Source organism: Macrobrachium rosenbergii, chromosome 54 (genome assembly GCF_040412425.1).
Source record: "Macrobrachium rosenbergii isolate ZJJX-2024 chromosome 54, ASM4041242v1, whole genome shotgun sequence".
In the NCBI taxonomy this organism is placed as follows: domain Eukaryota; kingdom Metazoa; phylum Arthropoda; class Malacostraca; order Decapoda; family Palaemonidae; genus Macrobrachium; species Macrobrachium rosenbergii.
In genome coordinates this window covers 57,556,848-57,579,561 of record NC_089794.1, presented here as the reverse complement: position 1 = coordinate 57,579,561, position 22,714 = coordinate 57,556,848, and positions in this window count along the sequence as shown.

The following is a 22,714-nucleotide window of genomic DNA, read 5'->3' as shown; positions in this document are numbered from 1 at the left end:
CTTACGCCACGATGAATACTAATGTCACCTTCAACAACGTACGAGCGGAGCCCACGTACTTCCCAGGTCACATCTGGGGCAATTAAACAGGTATATGACTCCTGAGGTCATCAAAGGATGCAGACTTTCTTTATATTTAAACAGATACTTGATCGTCATTGGATTATTAGGCATCAGTTCCAGTCCGACAGCAGGTAAATATTTGCTTATTATTTGTCGTAAATCTTGGTAAAAGTGCTTATCACAGATAAGCGGGACACTTGCATAGAAAGATAGTTTAGATACTGTTGGTATTCTGAATTTTGGTTGAAAAATTTGCGCAAATGTTTGTAAAAGAGCTCAGATGAGAAACAGTTATTAAGAAAATATTGGCATAGATATACAATTCTCTCGTGAAAGCCATTCCAATCAGATGGTTTTCACGAGGATATTCTATATTTCCACCAATATTTTATTAATAACTGTTTCCTATCTGAGCTCTTTTACAAACATTTGCGCAAATATTATCTGCATCAAATGTAGCGAACGCTTGCAAATAAGAGAAAATGAATTTTTATTCTTTTTTCTGTTTATCTGCATTTTTTTTTTTTTAACTCTGGAAGAACCCTCAACCTTAAGTGGCTTTTGTTAAGCCTTTGACATTTTTTGGAGACATTTTTGAATCACAACATGATAATGAATAATAGCAAGGTATTTGTTTCGAAAATAATGGTTAGATACCAAAAAATTTCCACGTAATTCACATTTATTTTAGTCTCTCTTGTCTTTTCGCATATTTTTCCCCCTTGTTTCGGTAAAGTTTGAAATTGCATGTGAGTAACCTTGTATGCTTTTTGAACAACTAGAATTTGTCACTGAAGAGGTCTCTTTCAGACCGGCTTCCAAACGAGTAACTTTAGCCCCATAAGCAAAATCAGTTTTTATTATTATCAACAATATTCCATATCGGGAGTCCTTTCAGTATTAAGCCAGTTTTATCACCACATTTCAGCTCAGATGGAAAATTTTAAGATTGTTTAATATTTCGCTTGCACTAGATATATAATCGTTGTCTGTTTGCAAAACATCAACATTGTTTATTTTTTGCTTTCTCATCACCGACCTCTTTTTCCTCCCTAACAGTTCTTCATTAGTTACTACGAAAATGTTATATTATTTTAAAGTTCTGTGGCTTAACTTTTATTTCTTCATCGTTTACGTAGAAGGTATGTTATCTCACCAGCGTGTCTTTGGCCATCCAGACCAGAAAAACAACTTTACGCAAAAAAAAAAGAAAAAAAAAGGAGAAAAAAGAGCACTAACATTTAACCAGCCGCCAACTTGATCAATGGTCGGAGCAAAACCAATTTAAAACATTGTCAGACTTAGTCCCAGAGATGCTTTAGGGCCATTGTATAGGGACCCATGGAAGTGACTGTGACAAATACCTGCCTATTTTCCCTTCACAGTTTGTTTTACTTATATATTCATGATAAACCGAAGATATTCCTTACGAGTTTACGGTGGTCGGATTCATAACTCTAAGGAAATGAGTAAGTCTTTTATGCAGAATTCTATTTTTGTGCTGAATATATACATAAATATATGCGTAAATACTAATATATATATATATATATATATATATATATATATATATATATATATATATATATATATATATATGTGTGTGTGTGTGTGTGTGTGTGTGTGTGTGTGTGTGTGTTAATGATCCTATACCCAGGTCAGATAGGTCATATTCTTTTACTGTATCTGTTTTAAATTAAGAAAAGCATCATATCATCTTACCCAACCCCAAGATTCTCTGGTAGTGGTGGCCAGCCCTGGGTCAGCAAATTCTTTCTCCCTCGTCGACTCCTCTCACTGAATCTATCCTCAAACAAAGACCTACTGGAATTAAACACCCAGGTACAAAACTATCCAGTATATGCAAATTTAACGAAAGTAATTCAGCAAAAGCTATGGACACATAAGTGAGAATCATAACTAAAGGGAATTCTGATTCACAAAAATTCAGATTAATGATTCTAGACCAACCAATACACCCTGGGCACCAAACAAAGTAAAAAGTTCATAATTATTCTAGACCAAAATAAATGCCATATAGTATGTAAAAGAAGACCACTTCAAAAATATTCGTCCTCACAGGACGAACCCAGAATTCCTTTTAAAAGAAACATTTCATATATTAAAGCCTGAAATGGTGTTACAAGAAATCATTATTCATAACAGAAAAATGCACAATGAAGAACAGAATGGAAAAATGCATAATGGAGACAGGAGTTTCACTGCACCACAACTAGGTATTTCCCCATAATGTATGGAAAAAATATAAGTGTTCACGAGTCATCTTACTTACTTTTCTATGGCTGCATATAACTTATCTTCATTTTGGAGGTTCTTAAACACTGCACAAGGCAAATCACATCCAACCACCAAAACCGAAGTTCCCTCCCGATTGTCTGTTCCTCTGATAATATATACCAGGGGTGGGGAACCTGCCGCCTTCAGGCCGCATGCGGCCTTCTGGGCCATTGAATGCGGCCTTCTGCAGATTTCAGAGATAAATTAAAATTTTTATATAAAAAAACTTAGAATACCAAATAGTTATACCATTGAGAAAAATCTAACTACAGAACTCCTTCAAATAGGTAAAAGCTAATGCTAAATTCGTGCAGTGCGTTAAATAAAGGAAGGAAATAATCTCTTCACTTTACAAATCATTACTAGATAAAAAAAAAAAAAAAACAGAGACGTAGAAATAAGAAAAAGAACCCAGGTTCATGAAAGCGTTTCATTTGTGCCAACTACTCGCTTATTGATCAAGTTTTCCCCTGAATTCTTCACATTCCAAAATTGTTCGAATCTCCATTTATCAACATAGTATTACATGAATAAATAATATCAACAATACATTTCTTTCAAAACATAGTATGGATAACAGACTTTCATAACAGCGACGCCTTGTGAACAATAATTATCATACCAATACAACAACTTGCTCATTTGTACGTGTATAATTCCATAGGTACGATAATGCAAAAATTCAGGGACTTGTACAATATTTCAATAATGATGTATGATACAAACAATCTTTCATTCAAAATTGTAAGAAACCATAGAAAATGAGGCAGCTCCATCTCTCTTAGCTGCTTTTGGAATCATGTAAGCTGAAGCCATGATGTTCTCATCATGTTTAATTCATATATCACTCGAGGAACGATGTGACACAAGCTGGTAAACTCTTCAATTTCAAGTTTAGTTATGGACTCTTTCCTACGTTTTGTGAGTGTATGTGTGTCCATCTATCAGTGTTTGCAGTATTTTGCTGACTTTCTTTTTATCACGAAGAAGAATACAGTGAAATATTTAATGATTTTTAAAAGCATGATATCACTCTGAAACTAGATTTTCAGCCACACTTTGTTGAAGTATCAGAGACACCTGAAGATTTACAAATGGAGCTCACTGAGTTGTCTGGAGGTAATGTCCTGAAATCTCTGATTGACAGCAGGGAAGATTCCATTGAAATTCTCCCCGGAAGTTTGACGACACTGGATCAATGTTCAAAAGATCACAGTCTCCATGCAATTAGGCCATGATCAGACTGCCAAATGCATGCATCAGATAGCGGCTGTATCAACTGTGTAAACCTCCAACGTTGACACAAATGCACCTGGAGCAGATGTACAGTCACTCAAAAATGTTTTGCAACATGTTCCAGAAGTTTTTGTTCACCTAACAGTAATTTGTTTGTTTGATATTTACAAGGAAATGTAATTTTCATATTCGATTTTCGTTATTAATCATACGGTTAACAATGTAAAAAAGAATGGTGAGTGAAAAATTCATATTACGAAAAATGACGAAACATTTTGAAAAATTTCACTTCAGATGATTGGGCAAAAGAGTCAAAGAAGAAACTATATTTCGAATCCAGATAAAAGCTTATTGACTAATAAAATAATATTGAATAACCATCAATGAAATTATGTATAAATAAAGAAAGAAAGAATTCAACCATTATCGTTGTCAAAAACCAAAAAGAAAAAAAATCTTATAATGTCGTATGTTATCGTGTGACTCCACATTCGGGCAGGAAAAGTTTAAACTGTCTCGTCACTATGCCGGACCACAGTCATTAGCTTGCATAAGAATAATGTTTCTATCGTAGATATTGCTCGGCAGCTTAGCGTAAATAAAAACAACCATGTATAGAGGATACAACAACAGAGAGAACGAGGAAACATGATAAATTCATTGTAAAACTGGAGGACAACCTCATTGTTGCACTACTGTTAGAGTATCATCATCGGATGATCACTGAAGGAGCTCCGCCTAACTCCCCTGACTACCGATGTTGCTATAAAGAGAGAACATTACGCTCTCCTTCAAGTTGCTGCTCAAACCATCCGTAACAGGCTACATGAGACCAAGATATTATTTCATCATACTCCTGCCAAAAAACACTTCATATCAGCGAAACACAAAGAATAGAGGCTAGGGTTTGCGTTATAATACAATCCAGTGGCCGATGATTTCTGTACGAGTCATCTTTTGCGATGAGGAGGAGACATTCTCCACTGATGAGCATGGTAGTCTTCATCACTGCTGGCATTTAGCATTAACTAAATTAATGTTGAATTTCTAGCTAATTTTAATTCTTTAGAAACTTAGATAATAAGAAATACAAAAATAGGCGTTATATATTCAGTTAACTTCATAAGAGGCATCAAAATGATAGGCCTAAGTAGCAGTGAAAGAAATGAGAAATTACACATGGTAACGGCATTATATATATATATATATATATATATATATATATATATATATATATATATATATATATATATATATATATATATATATATATATATATATATATATATATATATATATTGTTACGAAGTTATCAAGCACTTGGTTATTACACAAATAGGTCAACAAATCTGTTGTACAAATGATAATACCAAAAGTTACCTCACATCGACCAGATACTTGAAACCTCATAACAAAGCTTCGACTGAATCTCTAAAGGTACAATGATCCCACAAACTTACTTATCACTGGAGAAAATCAATGTAACTTTATCAAGTTATGGATGAGGTAACAATTATTAAGTTATATCCAGATTAATGGAATATGAGTTTCACTTCAACCAGCACTGTAGCTGTCTCTCTGGTTCTATTTTACCTAGATAAGTCTTAGGTGAACAAACAGGAATATCACTTACCTTATACACACTCATTAATGTCTGTAAGTACTGGTATTCAAAATGAAACGCTATGTTTTAAAAACTTTAAACAAACAGGTTTATTTCTAAGTTCAAAAGTTATATGTAAAGTTTACAATCTCAAAAGATTTACCTTTAATGGACAAAGGTGTAAGATTTAAGTATCTCTTAATCAAGTTTAATTCACAAAACTTTGCTTTATCAAGAAAACAATCTGATTATGTAAGAATCAAACTATTAACTATCACTTAAGTGCCAAGCATTTACCTGGTTTAACAATTACAACCAGCCACCAAAATATTACTGATTGAAATCCACATAACATTCTCCAAAAAATCTCTATAACAAGTAGGCACTAACAAAATGCTAAGAAACGAACCAGGCAGATGACTCAGCTGTCAAGGAGTCAGACAAGAATTTTCGCCTGAAACATCTTGTGTATGCTTTAACCTTCATGGGATTGTTTCTAAGCAGTAGATTTGGCATATTAAGTCCATTAGTCATTATGGTTTTGTGTGAGAACAGAGTTGTATATCTACTGGGCTAGAGAAACAATTCTTTTTAATACTCTCAAAAGAAAGCTAGCCAGTGCTTGAACATGGTACCTAGACAAGTAGTGGGTTAATGTGGCCTGTCTTAGCGAGATTCACTTCAGGGTGTGATGTCCCTGCTTTGGGTATGTTAGGGTACAAGAGACCTTTTTTAGCCTTGGCAAGCAACTGACAGAGAGCACCAAACAAATTAGTATAGTAACTAGCACCATAGCTACACTACACCCTTCTAAGAGGTTACTCTGAATACAAACCTTGTTCTCCAACCTTGGACTGTGCCATAGCCATTGTACCGTGGCCTTCCATGGTCTTGGGTTTGGGTTCCCTTGCTTGAGGGTACAATCAGTCCTTTTTCCTCTTTTCTGTTTTTTTGAAAAGTGTGTAGACAGGGTGATGAGAAAGCAGGAGTTGCTTGGTGGATTACTAGGAAAGTCTTTACCTAATCTTTTCCTTCTGAGCTTTTTATAATTTCTAAATTCATCCTGACTGTCCTTCCCCAGTTGTTGTGGCAAACCTGGTGGGTTTCCTACTTGCCTTACATTTAGTCATCCTTATTTATACTTTAAATTAAATTTTTGTAAACAATGTAAATACTGTTGTTGCTGATGTATTATTATTGTTTATTGTTCTGTTGATTTTTACTATGTTATTGTTGTTATAAGTCTATTTATTAGTTTTGCTGTTGATTTTCTGTTGTTAATTTTAATCCTTTAGGGAGACATTGAGATGAACCCTGGACCTGTTACTCCTTACAATAAGAAAAATTGCAGAGCATTTATTTAGGAGACTGTAATGTAAAGTACAGCAAGTAGCTAATTCAAATTCCAAAGATCAACATGGCCGATCCGCTCTTGAGTGCTGTGTATCCTCCAATTTTGTCCAGTTAACTGAGGAACCCACACATATTTCTGGTAATAGATTAGCCCTCATGTTCACAGATGTTCCAGCTATTGTCAAGTCCAAGGTATGTGAATATATAGGCACTTCTGATCTTTGAGCCACTGAGATGGACATATCTGACAATCAGTATATTCCTAATCCCGCTATTGGAAAAACAGTCTGGCTGAAATCTACAGCTAATTGGGATCGCATTATTAAAGCTTGTCAGGCACTTAATATTAGCTCCTGATACCAAGAAGAGGTTAAATGCCCCTAGAAAAGCCATCAAATTCAGGACAAATGATCAGCCATGGTTTGATAATACATGTAGACGAGCTTACCATGACAAACAGACCAAATCCAACCATGGAGACGAAATCATTCAAATGAAATTGCACCATACAGTTGAGAGAAATTTCAGTAATTCCTTGAAAAGGAAATTTTAAAGAATTACCCAGCCTCATCTGCGGTGGACGAAGTTGCCATCATCTATCTGGGGTTAGGCTCATCTTCCATTCCACCACTGCTAACAGATGATGATAGATTGGTTACTGGACATAGGCAAAGGCTGAACAGCTTCACCGAGTTTTTGAACCTGAGGGTGTCCCTCTCCTTGATACTTGTCATACTGAACCTATTCTTAGAAAATTTGCATTTCACTCTAGAGATGTTAAGAAAATTCTGGACGCTCTCGACAGCTGGAATGGAGAAGATCCTGGTGGTTTCTTCCCTTTGTTTTTTTAGAAAGGTTTCTAGTGTGTTGTCTCCCAAGATTAGTAGATTCTATAGATTTTTATGTCAATACAATATCTTTGCAGATGAGTACAAGCTTAGTAATACAGTACCTGTTCCAAAGAATGGCATATCTGCTGACTGCAGTAACTATAGGCCAATTTCTATTCTCCCTGTGCTCTCCAAAGTTTCTGAAAATCCTATTTTTAAGCCACTGTATGAGTATGTGGAATCTAAAGGATTGTTAGCCGATAGGCAATATGCATATAGGAAGCAGTTAGGTACTTGTGATGCTCTTTTAGACTTGACATGACATTTGCAAGAGGACCTTTATAAGAGAACCTTCAGGCTGAACTCCAGTAAAACAAAAAAATTATTGATTAGCAGATCTTGTACAGATTCGCCCACATCCTCCCCTTCAGGTTAATGGGACTTCACTGAATGAGTCTGAAGCTTTAACTATTCTAGGTGTAGCTGCTGACTCACATCTTACTTTTGAGAAACATCTAATGAAAGTTTCGGCAAATTCTGCACGAATGTTAGGTATTGTTCAAAAGACCCCATATATTTATAACAGTGAAGAAATAAGTGCAACCTGTTTTAGGTCATTTGTGCTTTCTTTACTAGAATACTGCTCTTTGGTGTGGATGTCTGCTTCTGCTAGAGATATATCACTGTTAGATAGGGAGGTTCATAGTGGTAAGTTTCTGTTCCCTAATATTAGCAGTTATGACGTGGACCATCAACGGATGGCCTCTTGTTTGTCACTTTTTCGTAAGTTGTATTTTAACAGAGATCTTTCACATTCACAATTGATCCTTGATCCCCTTTACCTGCCGAGAGCAACCAAACTCGCTAAACATCAGCACCAATATGCAGTAAATGTGCCTCACTGTAGAGCTTCTCAGTTCCAGAGGCCCTTTATTCATCACACTGTTGGACTGTGGAACATCCTCCCAGAGGATGTTGTGCAGTTAGAACTTTAGAAGTTTAAGCGAAGATGCAATGCATTACTACCCTAATACAATTCAACTTGTATTTTCATATTTTACTTACATTTTTATTTATTTATTAAATCGTTAACTTATCTGTTTTCTAATAACTGATCTCCTCTTTCTGTATTTCCCTTTACCTTCTCTTACTTCTTTCGAATGAACAACATATTCTTTGGAAGCTTGAATTTCAAGTCAATGGCCCAATGGCTGGGATCACCAACCCCTTATCGTGTCATCGAAGCTTGAGGCAGGTGTGTATATTATCACAGGTGTGGAAATTTAGGATGCCAGATGCAACAAAACACTGTCGATTTAGATGTAAATACTCTCCCACTCGAAATTTATAAATGGATCAGTAGGCATCGTAAGAACCAAAGGTTAGGTTCAGCTTCCCTCCTTGGTCGCTAGAGCGATTGTGTATCCACCGTCAGGTCAAACTGAGCCTTTAATTGTCTGGAAACACACAAAGATTTCTGAACACAGTTCCAATTCTAGCTTGGCGCCGACGGTTTTCTAAATAATAAACAAACAAGAACACGGAAACCACTGTAAGAGTACTTTGGAGGCGGACCTGGGAGTTTGGAATCAATAAAGACTGAAATCAAAACTGGCAGAGAGGAAAATTAAATTAGTTGTCAACCAGCGGCAGGTGCTACTACCAAAGCCATGCAGACAGCAACTTTTGTAATTGGGATTTTGACAATTCTTCCAAAGTTTGGGGCCCTGAATGCTGACGATTCTATGCTGTATGTAAGAGTGAGTAGATTTTGAAATTCAATGAGATAATGTCTCATTTTTCATCTATTAATTTTGTTTTAAATGCATAATTACCTGTAAGGGCAGAAAATATTAAACGAAACGATGTCATATTATATATATATATATATATATATATATATATATATATATATATATATATATATATATATATATATATATATATATATATATATTCGGAGGTTGGGGGTAGGTGACAGCCAGCAAGACACATCAGTGCAATACATCAGTGTACTCGGGGTATTGCAAGTATGGTTAACCTTTACAAAAACCTAATTGAATCCAGGTTCATGAAAGATAGCTTTTTTAAGTTTATGAATAGCCACAAAGGAATATAACTGACCTAATTATTTCTACGGAATTTTGTTAAATATACAAATTCTAAACAAGGTAGTTTGTCTGGTTTCAGCAGCAAAGGTGACTACCCACCTGCATGGAGATAAAATTTTTTTTATGGGAACTGCCTTTTCTTTGGCTATTTTTTTTTTTTGAGTGTGTATCTACTGTAATCATACCATTTGTATTGTAAATTTCCTACAGTATCCAATTTAATGTAAACCTGTCAGGATTCATTCCTCCTTCTGTACAGCTGCATGACAGGTTCCATTGGATATTATATATATATATATATATATATATATGCATAAGATATATATATATATATATATATATATATATATATATATATAATCAGTAAGCTAAATGTCCTTAATATCCAATTCGCTCTACCTCGGAAATAATATATTTTCATATATGTTACCGAAGGGGAATTTTTTAGTTGATAATAAGTTCGTCGTCCCGTGGGCTCGAACCAGCGAAGGACAAGAACTCAGGACTACAATGGACGCATTTAACCCACGCGGCCAGCAAGTGAGGTAGAGCGAATTGGATATTAAAGGACGTTTGTAGCTTACTGATTGTATATGAATCACGGTGATGTGAAAGTCATATATGTATACATATATATATATACATATATATAGTATATATATACACATATATATGCATATTAATATATTTATATATATCCTTTTATATATATATACGGTAAAGTTCGTTTATAGCGAATTCCAGGGGACTGTCGTCTGCAATTCTTTATAGGCATCATTCGTTATAAAAAGAGATACTTGAAATGATTGGATTACCGCCCTTGTTTTGATGCAGAATGAAATCCAGACGATAAAGTATCGATCCTCCTAAGTGTATCAAGATTTCTAATACATTTCAATAAAAGTCATTGTTAGTTTAAGAACTGGATATGTATTTTAATGTTTATAACAAAATTAAAGTTAGGTTTGTAGTTTTTTCTTTACCTAAAAATTTTAAATGACATTAAGTTGATACACAATGTACACAGAGTCCGGGGTAAGTGTAATACGTGTACATGTGAATTTTATTACGCTTCTAGTGGTTGTGTATTGAACGTAATAAATCTTTATTTGTGTGAAGAAAAAAATCTGTAGACATGGATTTCACTTAGAATAATAAGAAAGTAACACATGATATTAATTTAAAATATTTTAATTGCGCGTTATATAAAACAACAAAAAGTCATAAGCTATTAAAATTAGCGAACAAGCACTAGGCGGTTAAAAAAAATAGTTTTCACTATCATTTCATGCACAAACAGTTTAAGAATTAAGTACTATTGTACCGCAAAATCATGGCCTTTTTGCCGCAAAAATTTTTCATAGCCGACTAAGGCAAAATTAAGAAAAAATTGATAACAGTTCACGGGGATAACAGGTGTCTGATGTTTGTTTAACAGTAAAATTATCATTTCGTTACAACAGGTATTTTTTACCAGTAGAACTGTCACAGGGACGTACACAACATTTCGTTATATACCTGATTTCGTAATAAAGAATCTGTTACATACCTACAATTAAGTTCATTTATTTGAATTGGGGACCGGGGATTTCACTTCATTCGTCATAAGCCTGAATTCATTACAAGCCTGTGCGTTATAAACGAACTTACTGTGTATATATATATATATATAGCATATATATATATATATATATATATATATATATATATATATATATATATATATATATATACATATATATATATATATATATACATATATATATATATATATACATATATATATATATATATATATATATATATATATATATATATATATATATATATATATATATATATATATATATACATATATATATATATATATATATATATATATATATATATATATATATATATATATATATATATATATATATATATATATATATATATATATACATATATATAGTATATATATATATATATATATATATATATATATATATATATATATATATATATTATGTTATATATATATATATATATATATATATATATACATATATTTACTACAATATTATGCAGACGGCATGATTGCACCTGCATACCTCGTACAAAGCCAGCCTACTCGCCTCAAATTAGAATAAAACAAACAATAAAAAATCACAGACAATTTCTTTGTCAGGTCAACTAGATCCTCCAGATTTGAAGTTCCTTATTCCTCGTCTAATACTCCCCCCCCCCCCCGCCCAGATGTTAATCCTCTTTTATTGGGAACGGTGGTTCTCGCGCTCTCTTCCTTTCTCACAAGACCCTGGTGTTGGACCTTCCAGGGCTTGGCGCCAGAAATTAAGGTGCGATGCCACATGGTTACCGCACGGCCCCAGTTCCCATCATGCATCTGTGACCCGTGGGCCAGACCCCATAAAAAGGAGCCACTGACCGCGTCCGACAGAGACCGACTAGAGATTCCGAAAGAACCAGACAAGAGACAGACAGCCTCCCTCCTCCCCCCACCCCCTTTTACCGATTGACCTAGTGTCTGTCAGTCATAGCTCTGCCTACCCCCAACCCACGTGCCATACTCCATGGTCAGTACCCCACAGAGACGTCCTTGAAGATAATGTAATGTGATACATTGAGATTGCAGGTCACCTTTCCTTCTTCTATTACTAATTTTCATCATATCTTCCTTTTCCATACCTGGAGTGATATTAATGACCTGTTTGTTGATTATTATTTTGCACTGATGAAGTGTTATTATTGTGTTTTTATTTGAGTATTTTTGTGAATATTTATGAGAGAGGAATCCCCTCCCTTCAGCAGAACCTCCTCAGTGCCAAGATCCATTCATCAGGCAACCTTTTGACTGTATCATTGCAGATCATACCTGATGCTGTAACCCGGATTGCTCCTGATTAGATAGCTCTCATTGCTCCACTCAGATATGTTCTAGAATTTTCCTCATCGAGTGCCAAGAAGGCCTCTCACCCGTAGAAGTAATTCGCATATCCGTCGATAGTCCCCTTCAGTAGTGCAGACTCATGTTCTGCTTGTGTTTTGCCCCTTTTAAAGTAATTGTTATCAAGTGTTTTCTCAAGTATCACCCATTGCTGTAATGTATCAGGACCCTAGCAGCCCTCCACAACCTTGAATTAATTGTCAATACATTCTTGTCATTATCTTGAGATTTTCTCCTACAATTACCTGTATTCTGACTAACTGGAATGATATTGCTGTATGTGGAAGCATGTTCAGATGTGACTTTCTCCATGTGCCAATGAACTCAGACCCAGCATTCACATGTAGCTTTTGGTGACTTTGCCAGGATGTATCTTGCATGTTGCATAATATTGCAAAAAGTGCATTTGCAACATCCTAATTAGCTTTCGATTTGAGGAATATTGCAAGATTGAGACGAACCTGATTTTTAGAGTGAAGAGCCATCATATGCATACAATTGGACAGAAAGGTACACAGCATAAGTATTTCATTTTATGTCATACCATTGAAAGAATCGTTCATGAAAGGGAATTCGTAATGAACCAGAGTAAATTGCATGTAACCGCAAGTGTACGAATTTCTATCTGCCACCAGACAAAGAGCTGCCATTCACACATGAGTTTGCTGCTATTGCATGTTAGCGAACTGCATGTCTTAAGTGACAGGACTTAGCTAGGCAGTGCAGTGAAGTGTTAACAGAAGGGAAAGTGCGTCTGATTCCCGCATGAGTGTTTCGGACAATTTGGAGTCTGAACAGATAAGAACATCGAATCTGGCAACCACAGTTAGGAATGCCAGGACGTCTAGGTTTGATCATACCATGAGTAACCAGTTAGGAAGTTAGGAATACGCCCGGTCTTGCTAATATTGAATTCCCCAGGTCACTTACAATAGCACAAATTTTGCGCTGAAGATTACTGAATTGATTTCTCATACATGCACCTCATTCAGGTAGCGAGTGTCGTGTTACGAAAATTAGTATAAGTCTCTGGGCATCTGTCATGGGTAGATGCAATAATGATTAAATATATTGAAAAAGAAATGTCTCTTTTCCTAGACGTGACTGCTTCCTGTGTTTGCTCACCAGTCAGTTACTGTTGTAAAAGCATCGTGGACAAATGAAAACCCTTTCTTGTGGAAACGACACCATGTGGTATCTCTTGCCATGCCTTTGTAACATGGCACAATATCCGGTCCACATTTCATAGAAAAATTTGATCTGGAATCTTCTATGGCGTGACCGGAAGTGGGCGGATATTAGGAACCAATCATTGTGCAGAAAATAAAAAAACTCCTTAGATACGAATAATGATCATCGTCATTAGCTCTGCCTATACAGGGGCATATAAGCTTCGAGAAGAGACTTCCCAAGACAGAGATATAGAAAGACTGAGATAGAGGCAGTACTCTGGGGTTGGACAGAGCAAGGTTCCGATGGGAGTATCCCCTTCAGACGTCCCTTACTCTTCTCCATAAAATCTTATCCTGTCCGAAACGAAGAGAAGCAGCCAGCCCTTCCAGCTTGTGATGAGAAATCCCTAAGCCCTCTATGTTCGAGACGAGGTGAAGCAGCAAGCCTACATACCAGTGACGAAGGAAAGTAGTCAGCCCTTCCTGCTTGTGTGGAGAAGTAGTCGCTAAGCCCTTCCTGTCTGTGACAACGTGAAGTAGTCAGCCTTTCCTGCCTGTGACAACGTGAAGTAGTCAGTCCCTCCTGCCTAGAGCGAGGACGAGTCTTCAGCCCTTCCTGAAAAAGAAATGTCTCTTTTCCTAAACGTGACCGTTTCCTGTGTTTGCTCACCAGTCAGTTCCTGTTGTAAATGCATTGTCAACAAGTAGTGATTCAATGAAAACCCTTTCTTGTGGAAACTACACCATGTGGTATCTCATGCCATGCCTTTGTAACATGGCACAATATTCGGTCCACATTGCATCAGAAAATTTGATCCGGATCTTCTATGGCGTGACCGGAAGTGGGCAGATATTAGGAACCAATCATTGTGCAGAAAATAAAAGAAACACCTTATATGGGAATAACGATCGTCGTCATTAGCTCTGCCTACACAGGGCCGTATAAGCTTCCAGAAGAGACTTCCCAAGACAGAGATATAGACAGTCAGAGACAGAGACGGTACTCTGAAGTCGGACAAAGCAAGATTCCGAAGGAAGTATCCCTTCAGACACCCCTTACTCTTCTCCATATAATCATGTCCTGCCAAAACGAAGAGAAGCAGCCAGCCCTTTCTGCTTGTGATGAGAAGTCCTTCAGCCCTCAATGTTCGAGACTAGGTGAAGCAGCAAGACTACATACCAGTGACAAAGGAAAGTAATCAGCCCTTCCTGCTTGTGTGGAGAAGTAGTTGCTAAGCCCTTCCTGTCTGTGACAACGAGAAGTAGTCGGCCCTTCCTGCCTGTGACAACGTGAAGTAGTCAGCCTTTCCTGCCTGTGACAATGTGAAGTAGTCAGTCCTCCCTACCTGTAGTGAGGACGAGTCTTCAGCCCTTCCTGCCCTCCATTTGCACAATCTCCGAATTCCTGAAGGAACAGCATTTGCTGCCTCACCCTAAAGATATCCTTTTGTGACGTTTACGAGCCTGTGGTCATCGTACCAGCAACTATCTCTGCTGAGATCCCAGCAGTCCTTCTGTGACGTCTTCAAGCCCGAGGTCATCGTGCCAGCATCATCTCTTCAGCTGAAACCCCAGCCACGAAAGGATAGCTCACCAATTCACCAATTAAGTATTGAGATTGCTCTACCTTGCAACCCGTTCCCCCTATCTATAACTGCTTAGATTTATTTTGTTTAGTGTTATGATGAGTGAGAGCAAAGGGGAAACAACATTTCATTTTCTTTGTAAATAAGGTTGTGAATAAATGGTTGTAGTGTTGTGAGAGTTTCTTTTTATATTCATTTCCCATATTTCAGTTGCTAGTGTTGAAACATTGTTGTATAGAGTTTGAAATAACCTGGAACGATTCCTGAATCATAACCAATTGAAACGGAGAATATAGAAAGAAGTAGAATGAGTGAGTTGAAGAAAGAGTTGGTTGAGTTAGGTAGGCTTCAGGGTCTGGAAGGCGATACTCTTCTCGAGTGTGTTGAAAAGAAGGAAAGGGAAAAGTTTTAGAGATGAAAGAGCAGTTGAAAGAGAAGTTGAAAAACTGGGGCTAGAAAGAGAGAGAGGAAAGAGAGAAAGAGGGTAAACATGAGTTAGAAATCGCTCGGTTAAGGCGAAGTTCTCATAATAGTCCGGCAGGCAGCACTTGAGGTAGTAATTCATCATTGAACAATGATGTTGACAGTTTAGGTATGGGCGCAGTGTTGAAATTAGTGCCAAAATTTGATGAGGAAGATATAACGAAATATTTCATGTCTTTTGAAAAGTTAATGAACAGAGTAGGTTGTCTAAAAAACATGTGAACTTTGTATTTACAGTCATTCTTATGTGGTAGGGCACTTTCTGTGTATAGTTGCATGTCTGAGGAGGAATGTGAGATTATAATGTTGTGAAGGAAATTGTTCTTAGTGCGTACAGGTTAGTACTGGAGGCGTACCACAAGAAGTTTAGAAGTTTGAAAGAGGATGAGAGCAGTACGTATGTAAAATACGGAAAGAAGGTAGAAAGATTGTTTTATGACTGGTTAACTTTGCTGAAGTTGATAATTTTGATGATCTCAAGAACTTAGTTTTGCTAGAAAACTTCAAAGATAACGTATCCCCAGAGATTAAGCTATATATAGAAGATAGCCGTGAAAAATCTTTTGCAGACACAACTAGGTTGGCAGATGAGTACAATCTAACTTATAGTTTAAGTGAGAGTAAGAAGAAAAGTGATCCTTCGTCAGGTAGAGTACAACGTAGTAAGTGTTCTAGTAATAGTGGTAGCAATACAGGTAAAAGTGACAACTATTGTTATGCATGTGGAAAACCTGGTCATACTTCTAGGTTTTGTAAGAATAAAGGGATGTCTACTAATGGGTTTCACAGACAGTGCAAGTGCGACTTTTTGCAATTATTCTGTAACGAACACTCGTATCAGTACGAGATTTGTATTATAGTGTATTACAATCTAGTGAGGAAATTTATAAGAGTATCATGAATCATTTATTAAATAATAAAAGTCTTTGTACCTATACCAAGACGCAAAACTCATTAGCCAAGCAACGAAAACGAACACCAGCTTAGAAAGCTGCGCCTACCTACCATCCCCTCTTCACCTCCAACCTCATCTTCTTCCTCCTCTTCTTCCCTCACCTGCCCTACGTCCTTCCTCTTCTTCTCTCTCTCTCTCTCTCTCTCTCAGAAAGTTGTTTCTTGATTTAAACATATTTTTTACGAATTTTTGTATATCTATCTAATAATACTGACAGCTAGTAAGCAAATGTAACGATTCACTGGTTGTTACCCTCCAGTTAACTGATCTATTTATACAGTGATTTGCTCTCTCTCTCTCTCTCTCTCTCTCTCTCTCTGCCTTTCTGTCAGTTTCCCCTACAAATGCGAGGAGTGGTACAGAGTGCTTAACCATTTTTTCCTTGTCCCCATGCTTCTAAATTTAAAGTGTTTGCTAAATAGCAATATATATATATATATATATATATATATATATATATATATATATATATATATATAGAGTTTATATAAATCATAATATAATGTCTTTTTGAACAATGTGCAATTGTACACCATTATATCATTGCTTATTTCGGTATTGGTTATGAGTGCAGATGATAGGTATTCATAGAAATGAGAAACAATTTATTTCACCTAATATCACATATATTCGCCCCCAACCCCACCCTTTCCCCCCCATGAAAACTTATAACGCTCTGTAAGGACTGAATTGAATTTGACTGAATATTTGTGTCAATCGATAACGGGACTCGAATGTGGGTAGAATATAATCCTTCATATTTAATTTTCTTTCAAGTTTTTTTTTTATTTTTATTTACTTTTATTTTTTTAGTCTTCATCGCTTTCTAAGAGCAAGTCAACTTCATCGTCATATTACAGCAGACTAATACGACAGGTCAATACTGTCAGCGTATGTTATCTGTTGAACGATAACTGTCTCAAAAACTCGTGATCGACGTACGTTCCCTGCCCATACATCGCCAGTGACAGAGAGCCTTGTTTCCCCAATCTGGCCTGCAGGTCTGCTCTCTCTGCGAAACGCGTTGAGTGAGAGCGCACGTACAGCTTCATGTGTCTCACACCTGCTCGCTGATTGCATTGAGCTCGGGATGGGCGGGCGGCAGGCGGACGATTTCGTGACCCCCATTCCCGAATGGTGTTATCTACCTTTTACCAAAGCTCTGGGCCTATTTTACCTGGCATATGTAGAGGAGTTCAGGTCTTGTAGCATGCTGCGGGAAGGATATATTTCTGCGCTGTAACCATTCGGTGAGGTCAGATTTCCTGGTAGCAGTGGTGGGACAACGACTCTCTTCACTCATTGTACTATGGTATGGAGCATTGTCCATCACTAATACCGAAGGCTCCTCTAGGAGTGGCAGAAGCGAGTTGCACAATCGTAGGAACATTTCGCCATCTATTTCTCGCAGTAGTCGCCGCTGGTATTTTTAGCAGGAAGCAGAGGAAGAGTCTCAATGAAGCCATGGCCGTACCACCTGTGACTACCAATAAAGCGTTCCCCCATCTCCTGGTGGCACCTGGACGGCTGTATGGCACTGGTATTCGGCTGTGTGGTATCCACTCATTCCATGTGCCAGGACTCATTCTGGTTGTGAACCACATTTCATCCAGGTACGCCACCTCCTGCCGTCTCCCTGTGGTCTTTGAAGGTCCTGCAGAACGCATCCTTTGGCACGAAGTCAATCATCTCCTTCCTGACCATACATCTTGCGCTGAGTGGTCTTATACTCGATTCTATTTGTGGAGTAAGCGCTATAAAGGAAATCTTTTGAGGTACTTTCAGGGATGATACTTTCTTCCTTCAGGTTCTGTGCCAGGGATGCGAGAGTAAAAGCCTGCTTGGCAACAAACTTTGTATGGATGTGCCGACGTATGGCTCCTACAGAGAAACTGTCAAAGATAGGCTGTGCTGGAGGCGTTGGTGGTGTGACGGGCCGTGGCCTAGTCCTGCGATACACAATCGAATGCACCGTCCCCACTTTCATCCTCGGTATTAAGCTGCAACACGGTGGTAAGGTCTATATAGGTTAAAAAGGATTTATATAGATATATTTATCATATAAAATACAATTTGAACATTCATGACTTGAAAATACGTGCATCGCATAATCAAGGCTTTAACTCTGATGAATGTCCTGTGGAAAGGATCAATATTTATTTGTAATTCATAGAGTAACAAGTTACCTAGTCAAACGAATCTGAAGGCAATTGTCAGCTTTCTCTTTATTAAAAAAGTTGAAGAGTTGGGTGACAAACTCATTTCTGCAACCATACGGACAGTTATGTTCTGAGGTGGCCATCACTTCTTCAAGCTCACCCTCGTAATACCAGTAGATGGCTAATGCCCTGAGTAGAAATGAGGTTTGCGAAGAAGGTAAGCAAACGCAGGTACAACAGTAATTTTCCTATCAGTCATAGTGTCTATCACTCAACTACTCGAAAACCCTTCAGATAGATCTCAATCTAATAATTATTTACATAACCACTATCATAGAGAGAGAGAGAGAGAGAGAGAGAGAGAGAGAGAGAGAGAGAGAGAGAGATGACCAAATCAATGCATAAAGAAATCAATCATCTGATAGGTAACAACCGATTGAATCGTTACATAGCTACAACAATATAAATTATAATTAGATAGATAGATAGACAGATAGATAGATAGATAGCTTGCTTGATTTTAAAAAAAATCATACAAAATAAGTTGAAGCTTAAGCTACCTTCCGAGAGAGAAAAAGAGAGAAAGAGAGAGCTTGAAGGGAGGGGGCGGGCAGGTGAGGGAAGAAAGGAGAGGGAAGGAGGGGTGGAGGCGGAGCTTGTGTATATGATTGTTCGTTATTGTGACTGGCTGATTGATTAAGTATGTCTTAGTTTAACCAGACCACTGAGCTGATTAACAGCTCTCCTAGGGCTGGCCCGAAGGATTAGATTTACTTTACGTGGCTAAGAACCAATTGGTTACCTAGCAACGGGACCTACAGCTTATTGTGGAATCCGAACCACATTATAGCGAGAAATGAATTTCTATCACCAGAAACAAATTCCTCTTGTTCTTCACTGGCCGGTCGGAGATTCGAACTCGCGACCAACAGAGTGGTAGCTGAGAACGGAACCCGTTCATCCAGCGAGGAACTCTGGCTGATTGAGACTTTGCCCTTTGGTATAGGGGCAAGTGTCTTTATAATTAACAATTAATGATTCATGATACTCCTATAAATTTCCTCACTGGGTGTAATACACTATAGCAAAATCTCGTACTGATACGAGTGTTCGTTACAGAATAATTGCAAAAAATCGCACTTGCACTGTCTGTGAAACCCATAGTAATAGTTCCGAGGTAACTTGTTGCCGATGTAATAAGAAAGGGTATTAATCAAGGAATTGTACAGAAGGAAAAAATGTTAAGAAACCAGTGTCTCTAATCAGCAGTCTTTCGTCAAGTATAAATGACGTTGTGAGAGAAACTGGGACATTTTATGGAGAGTTTCTGTCTGAAGGTGTAGTTTCTCCTCTCGGAAGAGGGGATTCGAGAGAAGTAGTTTTGCTTCGGGACACCGGAGCGGCTGTCTTCCTCATTAGGGAGACTGTGCTGACGAGGGCAATAATTAGTACGAAGAACGTTATGTTGCAGTTTCCATACACTTGTGTTGTTTGTCCTTTTCGAGGTGAACTTAGAAAGTCGGGGAGTGTCAGGGAAGTAAAACTAGCAGTTGTATATAATTTTGCTCGTTGATGGCGTTGACGTAGTTAATGGTACGACTTAGCAACGTCCAAATGTGTGAATCCTATTTTGAGTAGAGAGATTCCAGTGCCTGAATTCAGTAACTAGGTCAGGTTTACAGATGTAGACTACGGTCATGATTTGTTCGTGGATTCGAACGAGTGTGGTAGAGGTGGTAAATTGATCGTAGCTCGAGTGTGACTGAGAAGACCGACTCTATTGGTGTTGATAGTGTTAGCCAAGCTGATGATGTAGCTGTCGAAAGTAATGACGTAGACGTAGTCGATGTAGTGGTTTCAAGTGATAGTTACTGCAATGGGTTAGACACTAACATTTTGAATAAGGATGAGCTAGCCAAGTTGCAGAGAGAGGATGAGACACTAACCCAAATCTTTGAATGTGAGCTGGATGGTGAGCTCGATAGTGTTTGTAAGGAAACCTTTGTGTAAAAGACAAAGCAGCGGTTATGTTGTCCTAAGTTAGTTAGCAAAGAGGAGATTGTCGAACAATTAGTAATCCCCAGGAAGCTTCGCAAATTAATTTTGAAATTAGCACATAACGATCAAGGACATTTGGGGGTAAGTAGGACATACTTTTGGCCTAAGATGAGAAGTGACATGAAAAGATATGTTCTAAGTTGTCATGAATGTCAAATGGCTGGTAAACCTAATCAGGTAAACCCCATGGCTCCTTTATGCAATATTCCATCGGTAGGCGAACCCTTTGAAAATGTTGTTATTGATATGGTCGGACCTTTGCCTAGAAATAAGGGAGGGAATATCTATCTGTTAACAATCATTGATATACTAACCCGTTATCCAGAAGCAATTCCCGTAAGAAACGGTAATGCAAAAACCGTAGTTAAATGCTTGTTGAGCTATTTTGCTAAGTTTGGCCTGCCTCGCGTTATACAAAGTGATAATGGCAGTAACTTTGTGTCTAAGTATTTCAGGGACAAAATGAAAGAATTAGGTATCGAACTTGCAACTTCCACACCCTACCACCCCGAGTCACAGGGTATTGTTGAACGTTTCCACCAAATGTTAGAGTTGCCGATTGACACAACCGGACTTAGTCCTTTCGTGTTAGTGTTTGGTCACACTGATCGAGGACCCTTAAAAATTTTAAAGTGTAAATTAATGCTTGAAGGAGGTAAAGAGGACTACACAAATCTACTAGAGAATTACAAGGAGAATCTAAGGGAAGCTTGGCAGATGGCAATAGAAAACGAGCGCAACAGTCAAGGGGAAACTAAAAGGAAGTATCATCTCAAGGCAAAAGAGAGAAATTTCCGTGTGGAAAATAAAGTTTTGGTGTTAATTCAGAGAGAAGGTCCCTCATTTTCTTATAAGTTCGAATGTCATTTTTCTATCTTAGAAAAAAGTGGAAATTTAAATTACTTAATTGATATTTGGTAGGCGTAGAGCTAAGTGGTTTCATGTAAACTTGTTGAAGAAATATAACGAACGCGCAGTGCCTGCAGTAACCGTGTCACAGGGAGAAATTAGTTTCGAGAAAAACTCCTATGTGCTTAGGAATTTCAATGTATTTAACCCTAGCTTAGAAGAAGAAAGATTGAAGGAATTACACAACGTTTTGGTGAATTATCCTGAAACTGTTAGTGATAAGAACTGTTAGTGATAAATTATGTCTTACTAATCTGTTAGAGCATGATATTGAGTTACAGGACACAAAACCCATTAGACAAAGTCCATATCGTCTGATTCTAGAGAGAGTAAAATCAGTAAGAAAGGAAATCACGCATATGTTAGATAATGATTGGATAGTTCCCAGCAAGAGTGAACGGGGGTTCTCCAATAGTTTTGATAGATTGTGCATTGATTTCACAGAGAAGTAAATAGTGTAACTGCTGTGCAATTTCTCCCAGAATTGATGATTGCTTAGATAGAAATCGAAAATGCCAAATTCATTTAAGTTTGATTCTAAGTGAACAGGCAAGGAAAATATCGCATTTTGATTACACTGTTCGGCAGCTATGAACCTAGAGTTGTGGTCGTCAACATGAATGCAGCCAGTACTTTCCAAAGGTTAATGAGCAAAGTTTTAAATGGCATCGACAAATGTGTCGTGTATTTAGATGACCTTGTGATATCCCCAGAAACTTGGGAAGAACATTTAAGAATTTTAGCGTAAGAATTTTAGCGAAAGTCCTTGAAGCCCTTGCAAAAGCAAATCTGGTTCTAAATCTGAAGAAATGTGAATTTGGGTAAAACTATATCACTTATTTAGGTCATTATGGGTTTCTGGAAAGATCTGTCGAAGAGAAGGGAACACAGAAGCTATCATCAATTTCCCAATCCCAGCAACTAAAAGGCAGGCCATGAGATTTCTCGGAA